Below are 15,308 nucleotides of genomic sequence, written 5' to 3'. Positions count from 1 at the left end.
GAGATAAGAGCTGAGCTAAAGGCAGTCAAAAGCAGACTGGATAATGCAGAGGAACAAATAAGTAACTTAGAAGACAGGATAACAGAAGTCACCCAATCAGAACAGCAGACAGAAGAGCAAGTAAAATGAAAGCAATATAAGGGACCTATGGGATAATATAAAGCATGCCAATCTATGCATAATAGAGTGTCCCACAAGGAGAAGAAAAAAAAGGGGATGGAAAAGGTATTTGAAGAAATTATGACTGAAAACTTCCCAAAACTAAAGAAGGAAACAGATATCCAAGTACAGGAAGCACAGACGGTCCCAAATAAGAATAACCCAAACAAACCTACACCAAGACATATTATAATTGAGATGGCAAAGGTTAAAGATAAAGAAAGGATTCTAAAGGCAGCAAAAGAAAAACAAAGAGTTAGTTACAAGGAAACCCCCAAAAAGCTTTCAGCTAATTTCTCTACACAAACACTGCTGGCCAGAAGGGAGTGGCAAGATATATTCAAAGTCCTGAATGAGAAAAAGCTGTAACCTCTGATGCTCTAACTGGCAAGACTATCCTTTACAGTAGAAAGAGATATAAAGAATTTCATAGACAAGCACAAACTAAAAGAATTCAGCAATACTAAATCTATCCTAAAAGAAATATTGAAAGGTCTACTCTAAATAGAAAAAAAGCAGGAAGCTATAGAAAATCATAACTGGAAGTGTAATAACTACAATGAGTTGCAAAAGAATAAACATGAAGATGTAAAAAAAAGGTATCAAAATCATAAAAGGTGGGAGAGGGGAGAAAAAAATACAGACTTTTTTTCTCTTTCTCCTCTTTTTCTCCTTTTTTCTTTTTGTTTCCACATTCTTTTTAGGATGCATTTGAGCCTATATGACTACCAGTCTAAAGCAAATAGACATAGTAATGGGTTAACATACTTGAAAAACAGGGTAACCACAAATCACAAGAATACAATAGAGTCACAAAAACCAAAAAGAAACCAAGGTAATGCAAAAGAAAATTATCAAACCACAAAAAGAAAAACAAAAAGTAAAAGAACAAAGAAGAAGAATAAAATCAACTGGAAAACAAAGCTCAAAATGGCAATAAACATACATATATTAATAATTACTATAAATGTCAATGGACTAAATGCCCCAATCAAAAGACACAGAGTGGCAGATTGGATAATAAAAGAAAAGCTTACAATATGCTGCCTACAGGAGACCCACTTTAGAGTGAAGGACACACACAGACTGAAAGTGAGAGGATGGAAAAAGATATTTCATGCAAATGGAAATGACAAGAAAGCAGGAGCACCAATAGTCATATCAGATAAAACAGACTTTAAAACAAAGGCCATAAAAAAGATAAAGAATGGCAGTATATAATGATCAAAGGAGCAATACAAGATGAGGATATTATACTCATTAACATATATGCACCCAATATAGGAGCACCTAAATACATAATGCAAACACTAACAGACATACAGGGAGAAGCTGATGGGAATACAATATTAGTAGACTTCAATGCCCACTAACATCATTGGACAGGTCTTCCAGACAGAAAATCAGTAAGGTAACAGAGATACTAAATGACACAACAGAAGTTGGACTTGGTTGATAGTTTTTAGGACATTATGTCCCCCCAAAACAGAATATACATTCTTTTCAAGTGCTCATAGAACATTCTCTAGGATAGACCATATACTTGGGCACAAGAAAAGCCTCAACAAATTTAATAGAATAGAAATTATTTCAAGCATCTTCTCTGACCATAATGGCATGAAACTAGAAATCAACCACAGAAAAACAAATGAGAAAAAAAAAATGACAGCAATGGAGACTAAACAATGTACTACTAAAAAACCAATGGTCAATGATGAAACCAAAGAAGAAGTTTAAAAATACCTTTAGACAAACAACAATGAAAACAAACCACACAAAATCTATGGGATGCAGCAAAAGCAGTTCTAAGAAGGAAGATCAAAGCATTATAGGCCTTCCTCAAAAAACAAAAATAATCTCAAATAAAGGACCTAACCTACCACCTAAAAGAATTAGAAAAAGAAGAACAAACGAAGCCTAAACTCACAGAAGGAAAGAAATAATAAAGATCAGGGAAGAAATAAATAAAATAGAAAGTAAAAAAGTAGAAAAAAAATCAATCAAACCAAGAGCTTGTGTTAAGAAAAAGTAAACAAAATTGACAAACCTCTGGCCAGGCTCGCCAAGAAGAAAAGAGAGAGCACACAAATAAACAAAATAAGAAATGACAATGGAGAGATTAAAACCAATATCTTAGAAATGCAAAAAAATCATAAAAGAATACTATGAACAACTATATGGCAATAAATTGGACAACTTAGAAAATTGGACAAGTTTCTAGAAACATACAGTCCATCAAAACTGAATCAAGAAGAAATAGATTATTTGAAAAGACCAATCACTAGAAGTGAAACAGAATCAGCAATAAAAAACCTCCCTGCAAACTAAAGTCCAGGACTAGATGGCTTCCCTAGGGAATTCTATCAAACATACAAAGAAGAGCTCATACCTATCCTTCTCAAACTCTAATATAAGACTGAATAGAAGAGAATACTCCCAAACTCATTCTATGAAGCCACCATCACCCTGATACCAAAGCCAGATAGACACTACCAAAAAAGAAAACTATAGGCCAACATCACTGATAAATATAGATGCAAAAATCCTCAACAGAGTATTAGCAAATAGAATCCAACAACACATAAAAAAGATTATACACTGTGATCAAGCTGAGCTCATCCCAGGGACACAAGGTTGGTTCAACATACACAAATCAATCTATATAACACACCACATCAACAGGAGAAAGGACAAAAGCCACATGATCATTTCAGTAGGTGCAGAAAAAGCATCTGATAAAATTCAACACCCATCTATGACATAAATTCTAACCAAAGTGAGTATAGAGGGTACATATCTCAACATAATGAAAGCTATTTATGACAAACCAACAGCCAGCATAATACTCAAGGGTGAAAAGCTGGAAGCCTTCCTGCTAAAATCTGGAACAAGACAAGGATGACCACTCTCACCACTTCTATTCAATATAGTATTGGAAGTCCTAGTTATAGCAATTAGACAAGAAAAATACATAAAAGGGATCCAATTTTCAGAGAAGATGTAAAACTCTCATTATATGTGGATAACATGATACTATATATAGAAAACCCTAGAGGCTCAACTCAAGAACTACTAATGCTGATAAAGGAATTTGGTAATGTAGCAGGATAGAAGATTAACATACATAAATCAATTGCATTTATTTACACTAATGATGAAATATCAAACAAAAAATCTCTTTAAAATTGTATAAAGAAAATACTTAGGAATAAATCTGACCAAGGAAGTGAAAGACTTAAACATGGAGAACTACAAAATATCGACTACGAAAATTAAAGATGATTTAAAGAAATGGAAAGATATTCCATGTTCTTGGATTAGAAGAATTAATATTGTTAAAATGGCCATACTAGGGATTCCTCAAAAAACTAAAAATAGACTTACCATATTACCCAGCAATTCCACTCCTGGGCATATATCCAGAAGGGACCTTAATTCAAAAAGGCACATGCACTCCAATATTCGTAGCAGCACTATTTACAATAGCCAAGACATGGAAACAACCTAAATGTACATGGACAGATGACTGGATAAAGTAATTGTGGTATATTTAAACAATGGAATACTACTCAGCCAATAAAAAATAATAAAATAATGTCATCTGCAGCAACATGGATGAACCTGGAGAATGCCATTTTTAGTGCAGTAAGCCAGAAAGAGAAAGAAAAACACCACATGATACTGCATACATATGGAATCTAAAAAGAAAAAGAAGAAGAAGAAGAAAAGAAAGACAAACGAACTTATTTACAAAACAGAAGGAGACTCACAGACATAGAAAACAAACTTAGGATTACCATGGAGGGAAGGGGGTGAGAAAGGATACATTGAGAGTTCGAGATTTGCAGATACTAACTAATATATACGTATATAAAAAATAGATAAACAACAAGTTCATGCTGTATAGCACAGGGAACCATATTCAATATCTTGTAATAACCTATGGTGAAGAAGAATATGAGAACATCTGTGAGTCTGTTTCTTTTCTGTTATATTCACTAGTCTACTATATTTTTTTAGATTCCATGTAAGAAAAAAAGAATATGAGAACAAATATATGTATGTTCCTATATGACTGAAATATTGTGCTGTACACCAGAAATTGACACAATATTGTAAACTGTCCTTCAGTAAAAATATATATATTTTTAAAAGTGGCCACAATACCCAAAGCAATCTACAGATTTAATGTGATCCCTATCAAATTACCCAGGATATTTTTCACAGAACTAGAAAAAATAAACCTAAAATTTATATGGAATCACAAAAGACCCAGAATTGCCAAAGCAATACTGAAGAAAAAGAATGACACTGGAGAAATAACCCTTCCAGACTTCAGACAATACTACAGAGCTACATAATCAAAACAGCACAGTACTGTTACAAAAACAGACATATGAATCAATCGAACAGAATACAGAGCCCAGATATAAGCTCACAAACTTTTGGCCAATTAATCTTTGACAAAGGAGGCAAGAACTTACAATGGAGTAAAGACAGTCTCTTCAGCAAGTGGTGTTGGGAAAACTGGATAGCAGCATGTAAATCAATAAAGTTAGAACACTCCCTCACACCACACACAAAAATAACAAAATGGCTTAAAGACTTAAATATAAGACAAGGTATGATAAACCTCCTAGAAAAAAACATAGGCAAAACCTTCTCTGACATAAATCTCAGCAGTGTTCTCCTAGGGCAGTCTACCCAGGCAATAGAAATAAAAACAAAAATAAATAATTAAACTTAGAAGCTTTTGCACAGCAAAGGAAACCATAAGCATAACAAAAAATATAACCTATGGAATGGGAGAACATATTTGCAAAAGATGAGACTGACAAGGGCTTAATTTCCAGAATATATAAACAGCTCATACAACTTAATAAGAAAAAAAACAAACAAACCAATCCAAAAATGGGCTGCAGATCTAAACAAGCAATTCCCCAATGAAGACATAAAAATAACTAATAGGCACATGAAAAAATGCTCAGTATCACTAATTATCAGAGAAATGTAAATCAAAACTACAGTGAAGTATCACCTCACACCAGTAAGAATGGCCATCATTCAAAAGTCCACAAACGATAAATCCTGGAGAGGCTATGGAGAAAATGGAACCCTCCAACACTGTTGGTAGGAATGTAGTTTGGTGTAGCCATTATGGAAAACAGCATGGAGACTCCTCAAAAGACTAAAAATAGACTTATCATATGATCCAGCAATCCCACTCCTGGGCATCTACCCAGAGAGAACCTTAATTTAAAAAGATATATGCACTCTAATGTTCATAGCAGCACTATATACAATAGTAAAGATATGGAAACAATCTAAATGTCCATTGACAGATAACTGGATAAAGAAGTTGTGGTATATTTGTACAATGGAATACTATCAGCCATATAAAAAGAATAAAATAATGCCATTTGCAGCAACATGGATGGACCTAGGGATTGTCATTCTAAGTGAAGTAAGCCAGAAAGAGAAAGAAAAATACCATATGATATCACTTATATGTGGAATCTAAAAAAAAGAATAAAAAAGAATTATGAACTTATTTACAAAACAGAAACAGATTCACATAGAAAATAAACTTAAGGTTACCGGAGGAAAGGTGTGGGAAAAGATAAAGTGGGAGCTGGGGATTTGCAGATACTAACTAATATATATAAAATAAATAAAGACCAAGATTATACTGTATAGCACAGGGAACTATATTCAATATCTTGTAGTAACTTGTGATGAAAAAGAATATGAAAATGAATATATGTATGTTCATGTATGACTGAAACATTATGCTATACACCAGAAACTGACACAACATTGTAAACTGACTATACTTCAATAAATATATATATATATATGAAAAAAATAATCATCAAATAAGAAATCTCATAAGAGCCAGAGGAATAAAAATGCATTACTTTCTACGGAGTAATAAGTCTGAGAGATGATTTCTCATGGAAAACAATGTAAATCAAAGAGCAAAGCAATGACAGCTTTAAAGTGCTTTTAAAAAGTAACTACCAACCTAGAATTCTATAACCAATAAAAATATCCTTCAGTTGAATGAAGAAAAAGTTAATTATTTTCAGGAAAATAAAAGTGAGAAAAAATTTCACCAGTATAAAGAATACTAAAGGATATCTTTCAGGTAGAAGGAAAATTACCTCAGACAGTGATATGGAAATTCAGGAAGAAATGAAGTAAATCAGAAAAGGTCAATATCTGAGTAAATATAAAAGAATACATACTGATAGGAAAAAAAATAAAAACAACAATTTCTTTTAGGAATTAGGGCACCTGAAGAATCATAATATAGGACAATAGCACAAATAGCCCTATATTTGAATGGGGTCAAAAGCAGTTTCCTTGCTGGAAAGAGATAAAAGGTATAATTTATAGTAGAGTTTATTTGGGAGCCATTTAAAAATTAAAAATATATAATTGGTAAGGCAAAATGGAAGGGATGAAATAAAAATAGTTACTAATAACAAAGAAATTAAAGGAAATGGGAAATACAAAATGGCAGAGAAAAGAAAAATACGGGCAAAATGGAAGGGATGAAATAAAAAGAGTTACTAATAACAAAGAAATTAAAGGAAATGGGAAATACAAAATGGCAGAGAAAAGAAAAATACAGTTAGATGATAAATTAAATCCAGGAATATCACTAATTTCATTTAATGTAAATAGACTAAATACTACACTTGAGAAACAAATACAGTTGAAATACAAGTTAAAAACAACAATATGGTGTTCACAAGAAACATATCTTAAATATGAGTTTATAGAAAAGTTGAAAGTAAAAAGGTTAAAAAGTTACCAATCAAACATCATTTTATTTTGGAAAGCTAGGATAACTACACATTATACTAGCAGTCTAGGTAGAATATAAGACAAGATGTAATACAAGAAGAGCATTTAATAATCTACTAGGAAGAAATCAAAATTCTAAATTTATACAAACTAATAATATAGTTTTAAAAAGCAAAAACTGATGAAACTAAAAGGAAAAACAGACAAATCCACAACCACATGGAAAATTTTAACATAACTCTCTCAGCAGGAGATAGAACACGAAGGTAAAAAATCAAGAGATAGGTAAGATATTTGAGCACAAAGATTTAACAAATTTGATCTAGTTGATATGCATAGGACCATACACCCAACAACCACAAAATACACTTATTTTCATGTATACATAGGACATTTATCAAAACTTTACTTAAACTGGGTCATAAGATGTCTCAAATTTCAGTGTTTAAATCATATAATGTATATTCTCTGACCATAGTTAATTAAACTCAAAATCATTAACAAAATGTTAATCACAAAATACACCAAATATTTTTAAATAAGCAATAGATATAATTAAAAAATCCAAAAATTGTTTTTTAGAAAGACAAAAATAATAATCCTTAAGAAATGCAATCTCTCATTTGAATGTAGACTGAAATATCTTAAAAGAAAATATTGGCAAACTCAGTCCAGTTTCCTATTTAAAAAAAGATAACATATCAACATCAAGCTTGTTTTATTATAGGAATGCAAGACTGGAATAACATTCAGAAATAAATTAGTTGAATTTACCATGTTAACAGAATAGAGGGGGAAAATTCCAATGATGTCAATGGATCCAGAAAAGTGTTTAATAAACTTCAGTACTCCTTCATGATTTAAACATACATACATACATACATACATACACACACACCAACTCAGCACACTCAGGAATCAAGAGAAACTTATAAAATAAAATAGAAGGCATTTAGGATTAAAAAAAAACCTAGAGCAAACATTATGCTTCTATTCAATACTATACTAGACATCCTAGCTAATGTGACTGGTCAAGATACAGAAATTAAAGGTTTACAGAAGGCTCAAACTACCAGTTATAAGATAAATTTAAGTTCTGAGACTCTAATATAACATACACACAAGAGGGAATTATGTGAGGTAATGGAGGTGTTCACTGACTTTACTGTGATAATCATTTTGCACATATAAGGCTATCAAGTTATCGTATTATACAGCTTAAACTTAAACAATGTTACATATCAATTATCTCACTGGAGGTGAAAAAAGTAAAGTGGAGTGTGCAGGTAGAAATAAAACTGTAATTATTCACAGAAAACATGATTGTGTTCCTAAAAAGGAACCCATAAAATCTAATAAAATTAATAAGTGAATTTATCAAGATTCCTGGCTACTAAGTGAAACAATATATAAATTAATTATTCTGTTATATAGTAGCAACAGACATTTAGAAAATTAAATAAAATAATACCATTTTTAAGAGCATAAAATAAAATATCGTAGATAAATAGAAAAGTATTGAAGTATTTGCAGAGTAAACTATAAAACATCACTGAGAGAAATTAAAGACTAAAATAAGTGGGAAATATAATACATTATCAGATTGAATATCAATTTCCCCAAAATATAATATTGATCAAAATTCCAGAAAATTCTACTTTGTGGATATTGACAAGCAGATTCTAAGGTTTTTATGGAAACAAGGTACCAAGAATAACAAAAAGAACATATAAGGATTTACACTACCAGGTACAAGACTTCTTTTAAGCCTACACTAATAAGCAATCTAATGTTAGCACAAAGATAGACAAATAGACCCGTTCAATGGAACAGAATAAGGAGTCCAGAGATAGACATACATAGTTGTAGGCACCTGACTTAACGATAAAATTACTGCTGAAGTAGCTGGGTAAAGGACTACTTTTCTAATAAATGGTGCTTAATCAGTTAGACATCTGCCTCCAAAATAAAAAGGAATCTTGGCCACCCCAACCCCCCACCCCTCATATCTTACACAAGAAATAAATTCCAGGTAAAATGCAGACCTAAATGTTAATGGCAAACAATAAAGCTTCTAGAAGATGACAAAGGAAAACATCTTCATGATCTTATGGTAGGCAGAGGTTTTAAAACAATATAAAAAACACTATAAAAGAAGAGACGGATAAATTGATGTTCATTAAAATAAAAAAATGTTTATCAAATGAAAACTGTAAGAGAATGAAAAGACAAGCTTCAGAGTAAGAGAAGATATCTGTGAAATGTATACCTGACAAAGGACATGCATCCATAAAGAAATACCTTCAGGTCAACAACAGAAACAGTAACTAATCCAACTGGAAAATGTCAATAAACTTCAAAATGAACATCACAAAAGAGAATATCTAAATGAAAAAATACACATGTAAAAAGATACTTAATTTCACTAATCACCAGAGAAATGCAAGCCACGATGGGCTACCATGCCACATATGCTAGAAAAGCTGAAATGAAAAAGTCAGAAATTGGAACTCTCATATACTGATAATAAGAATAGGAATTGATATAATGACTTTGGAAGTTATTTGGCGATATTTACTAAAACTGAACATAAGCATATCAGTAATATCACTCTTTAGTATATTTCCAGCAAAAATACTTAGACATGAACAAAACATGTTCTAGAATATGCATATGGTAACCACTATTCATAATGACTCTAAACTGGAAATAATTCAAATCCTATCTACAGGAGAATAGCTAAAAAAAATTAAATTGTAATATATTCACACAAAGGAGTATTATAAAGCAATAAAAAGTTTTTTAAAATGTGCAACTACACAGAGCTGCAACACAACATGAATGTATCTTACAAACCTAAGTGAAAGAAGACAAACCACGTGATTCAATTTCTACATTGTTTAAAAACAGTCAAAACTACTCTCTTGTATTAAAAATCAGGATAGCAGTTGCCCTAGGGGAGTAAGGGGTGAAAGGAGGGATGATGGGAGCTCTGTGGTCTGGTAACACCTTGTTTCTTGGTCTGGGTTTCATTTGCATGAGTATGTTCACTTTCTGAAAATTCATCCAGATGTATACTTATGATTTCTTCACTTTTTTATATGTATGTTTTATTGTAGTAAAACATTTAATTTAAAAATTAACTTAAAAAAATAGCTGTGGTCGCAAGAGGGTTGGGTGAACTCCCATTGCTTTTATTTTTCTCTGTCTGCCTTCTCACCATTTGGCCTTGAACATGAGCACAGTCATAGAAATGTACATCAGAGTGCAGTAAATAAAGGAACAGCTTGTTGGCTGGAGGACCACAAAGGGGAGTGCCAGGCAATCGAAAAATACCAGTGATATCACAGAGAGAAAAGGACTCAGAGAAGTAATCTCATAAAGCTGTTATTCTGGGCTCATCCCAAGCTGAGTATATACGGATCTGATTTTAATAAGCATACAAAAGAAATTGAGAACTAAATTAACAGATAGACCAGTGCCTAGGTCCAAGAATGGCCATTGGTACACACAAAGGACAGATCCGAAAAGTACTAAAAATAAAACTGGCATCAAAACCAAAGAAAGCAGCTTATAAACTGTGACCTCAACTAACCGTATCAATTGCCTGCTGAAACAAAAATGTCAACATTCTTCACAGTAACTTTTAGTAAGACTCAAAATCACATAGTATTAAACATGTCCAGGTTACAATCCAAAATTACTAGGCATATGAAGAACCAGGAAAATCTCAACTCACATAAGAAAAGATAATTAACAATAACAAACACTGAAATGAGACAGATGTTGAAATTGTCTGAAAAAGACTTTAAATTAGCTATTATAAAAATGCTCCAACAAGAGCAGTCTTGAAACACAAAAATAAAAACAACAAAAACAACAACAAAATTACTGGATGCTCTCAATAACAAAATCAAGATGACAGAGAAAAGAGTCACTAAGCTTTAAAACAGATAATTGAAATCATCCAATGTGAACAACAAAGAGAAAAATAACTAAGAAAATACTTAGGGACCTGTGGGACAATAACAAGAGGTCTAGCATTCATGTCATCATAGTATCAGAAGGAAAGGAAAAAGGGTACAATGCTGGAAAATATTTGGATAAATAATGACTGGAAACTTCTCAAATTTTGTGAAATACATAAATCTACAGATTTGAGAAGCATAGCTAACTCCAAACAGAATAGAAACAAACAAATGAAAAATTCATATCCGGATACATCAAAACCAAACTGTGAAAGCTGAAGATAAGGAAAAATATCTTAAAAGCATCTAGAGGAAATCACACATCACTTATAGGGGAACAATAATCCAAATGACTGTGGATTTCTCATTAGAAACCACAGAATTTAGAAGGAAATGATACATCTTTTTTTTAAAGTGCTGAGAGAAAAGGACAATCAATACAGAATTCTGTGTCCAGTAAAAATAGCTTTATAGAAGTGAAATAAAGATATTGTCAGATGAAAAAGAGCTATAAAAATTGGCTGCTAGGATTGCTATAGGAAGTTCTCCAGACAGAAGAAAAATGATACCAGAGGAAAATTTATACATCAAGAACAAAGGAAAAGCAAGAGAAATTATAAACATGAGTAAACATAAACTATTCCTCTCCTCTTGGATTCTTTAAAATATATTTGAGAGTTGAAAGAAAAAATTAAAACATTATCTGATAGGGTTTTCAATGTAAGTAAAGATAATATATGACAACAATAATGCAAAACTGAGAGTAAAAGAACTTATTCTGTGGTAAATTCTACATTCTACTTGAAGTGACAAAATAGCGATTCTAAAAAGACTATGAAAAGTTAAGTATACATATTATAAACTATACAGTAACCTCTAAAATTACATAAATATATAATCAAAAACACAATAGATAAATTAAAATGGAATACTGTAAAAAATGCTCACATAATGTCAAAACAAGGCAGGAAATGGGAAATGGAGGAATAGAAAAGAGAGGGAACAAACAGGAAACAAAATAAAAAATGATGGACATAAATCCAAATGTATCAATTATTATAATAAATGTAATTATCAATACACACACGCAAATTAAAATTTCCTGGAGCCATATACAGTTGGCTCTCTGTAGCCACAGGTTCTGCATCTTGGATTCAACCAACCACCTATCGAAAATATTCAAAAAAAATTCCAAAAAGCTCCAAGAAGCAGAACTTAAATTTGCCCTGCACTGGCAATTATTTACGTAACATTTACATTATATTTACAACTACTTATATAGTATTTACATTGTACTAGGTACTATAAGCATTCTAGAGCGGATTCAAGTGTAAAGGGGGAATGTACATAGGTTATATGCAAATATTATGCCATTTTATATAAGGGACTTGAGCATCCTCAGATGTTTATACCCCTGGAGGTCCTGGAACCAATGCCCCCACAGATACAAAGGGATGATTGTATACTAAGAAGGAAGCAAACATGGTACTGTGGTATGGATTAACAACAAGGCCTTACCTTAGATAGGAAGATCTAAGAAAGTTGCTTTGGAGAGGTATCATTTAAGCTGAGACTACAGAGTCAAGAGAGGCCTACCTAAGAAAAGAGTGAGTTTAAAAGCACCAGTTCCAGTATGCTTCAATGAGAACACTGAGAGAAAGTAAAAGTTGAATAGTCACAGTTCTCTCCCAAAGCAAGATAAGATTTGCAGCACCTCAAGTTCACTCAACAGCAAATACTACGAAAAGTCAAACACTCCCTGGGGGAAATACCAGAGGAATAGAAAACTTCACTGGATCCTGGCTGGAACAACATCTTGTGGAACTAGACAGATCCCACCATGCACTGGCTGATATTGGGGAAGAAGGGAAACAGAAGTGCCTTCATTTGCAGCTGCCATTGCTGCTCACAAAGCTCTTCTACCAACGGAGGGCTGTCATTCCAAAGAAAAACACTTTGACTGTCGCTGCCAAGTGGAAGTGCAGAACTCTGCTTCATTCCACAGAACAATCTCACCTGAGCAGGTGTGTCCTGAGATAAACTGTACTACTGCTACTACGGTTACCTGGAAGTTGGAGATTAAGCCTTCAGCCCCTCACCAGCACAGGGTAACCAGCACAATGAGCCACTCCATGGCTGCGAATGAATTCTGACAACTACAGCCCCAGCATCTCCTGGCCAAGCTCCTTTACAATAGTAACTAGTGACAAAATCACCTCCTGCTCTCTCCCTGGACACTCTAATTAACAGGTGTGCATAACTATCCATGTTCCAAGTGGTTGAAGACCAGTATCAACAAGATAGAATGTCCTCAGTTTGGCTCATACAGCTTATCCAGAATCTTTTTTCCTTTTTCTCTCCACATTGCTTTGCTTCATTCCTAGATTTTGGATTGAATTCATCTGTTACTTGCATTATTGTGCTTTGGGCTCGTCTTCAGATCTTGGCTTCACTGGCTTAATGACAACTAGTCTCTATGGACTTTAACAAAACAAGAAAAATCACTCTTTCTTTTCGTGCCGCCCAACTCAAGTGGGACAAGTCTTCATTTTCTTAGCTCTTGTATTCAACCCTGAAATCATCCACAGAGATGTCTTCCAGGTAAGGCTTTTCTCATTGTAAGGGAAGGTCAGGGCACTGGCAAGTCACCCTCTTCAAATAAGAAAAAATGGCTCCAAAGGAAGAAAGGGAAAAACATCTGCTACTCCATCTCTAACTTTGGCTTTCTAAGAAATCTATTTTTCTGGGCAAAGGTGAACCCCCCTCCCAAAAAAATTGGAAAGACAAGGGTGCATTTTGTTTTGTTTTGTTTTGTTTGTGAAGAAATGGGCCTATTTCCATAGATGGAACAATATAAGTGGAAAATAAGTGGGGGAGGAGTCTAGTAAAAATGAAATAAGAAAGGGCAAATTTTGTGACATAACTGACTCTAATTATTTAAATCCATTTTAAAATTTGGTGCCAAATCGTGTTGTTTTACTTTTTACTATATGAAGTAGAACATGGATCTGAGGCATCCATGTATAATGCTAAAGATTTAATACGTTCTACTACTGCAAATAAGGCCAAAGTCTCTAAATAGATAACAATATGCCATACCAACAAAAGTGTGCAAAATTGCTAATAAACTCAGTTCATAGGAAGAGGAAACTATTGTTACAATCTCATTCCCTATATAAATCTCCAACTCAAGGCATTCTGCAATTTTTACTGGGTCAACACAACAAAAGCAAGGGATTAAGTTAAATCCTGGCCTTTTCAGTCAAACAGATGGATAAATGCTCATGAGAACAGCACATGGACCAGGAAGATGATAGCAGAAAATTGCCCATGCTCAGCTCACCTCTGTGTGACTGAACCCTGTTCTGCACATTTTCTGATGACTTAGGAGGGCAGGGTAGTTATCCTGGAAGTAGCCAAATAATGGTCCTCTACTAGGAAGACATACTGAAATCACTAGGGAAGGTCTTTTGTTTTTTTGTTTTTTTTCCCAAATTAACCTTTCCCTCCTTCAGCTGAGAGCTATGGACTAATTAATTGGTATAGTCATTTTAGGTAAAGGACATGAAGAAAATTAAGGTATGATGGTAGGCTTTTCATGAACAACTATGCCTCTTAAAAATACTCCAAAAAGCCAGTATTTTGACAATATTCTGAGAAGCCAAAAATATTGGTTAACTTTACATAACCATGACTGGGCACTGCACCAAAATAAGAAGGCTACTTGACTCCACATTTGCCTCAATCAATAGCATGCAAGGGAGAGGCCCAATATGCCAACTAACCATTCCACATCTTAGGGATGACTCACCTTGACAGGAAGAGCAGCGTGTTTCACTCTCATCTCATTGAACTCTGTTCATTTTCACATAACACCTCATGGTTCCTAGTATGTACTACAGAGGCAACTTTAGATCTACATGCCATGAGTGAGCTGGAGCAGTGTTCTCTGTTTCTCTTGTCTCATTGTCATGGCAACAGAGAGGAAAGGTGGCAGTCAGGCTTTATACCAGGACTGCTGGTATATGGGCCCAGGCCTCTCCCCCTCTAAAAAATTTGGACCACAGTCACACATGAGTTCTGCTTAGAGTAAAAGGAAACCAAGTCATATTAAAGGTAAGTTATTTTGCCTTTTATCCTGTTCTAACCAGGAAGTTTAAAGATCTCTAAAACATTGTTTTCAAACTGTCAGGTATACTATTAGTGGTCTTGAAATTAAGATAGTGGGTTGTAGACTTTAAAAGAAAAAGAAAGATAGAATAGGATAGGATAAAATGAGATAAATTGGTGTAGAATGGAAAATATTTATAAGTAGCACGCATAGAACAAGTACATATTGTGAAATTTTTGTTTCAATTTATAAATGTC

General features: G+C 33.4%; 1 protein-coding gene across 13 annotated transcripts in view; it reads right to left on the bottom strand.

Annotated features, from left to right (window-relative positions):
- Positions 1–15,308, bottom strand: part of ZBTB20 (zinc finger and BTB domain containing 20) — a 730,245-nt gene that overhangs the window by 544,429 nt on the left and 170,508 nt on the right. The window contains exon 1 of one of the 13 annotated variants that reach the window (XM_072964876.1): positions 14,752–14,802. The exons of the other annotated variants lie outside the window; for them this stretch is intronic. The gene's annotated coding sequence lies outside the window, so the exon portion shown is untranslated. Of the gene's footprint in view, positions 1–14,751; positions 14,803–15,308 lie in introns of those variants that run through there. 13 annotated transcript variants of the gene reach the window in all.

Source organism: Vicugna pacos, chromosome 1, assembly GCF_048564905.1.
Source record: "Vicugna pacos chromosome 1, VicPac4, whole genome shotgun sequence".
Classification (NCBI taxonomy): domain Eukaryota; kingdom Metazoa; phylum Chordata; class Mammalia; order Artiodactyla; family Camelidae; genus Vicugna; species Vicugna pacos.
The sequence above is the reverse complement of the archived record's forward strand: the minus strand, read 5'-3'. Positions and strand labels throughout refer to the sequence as shown.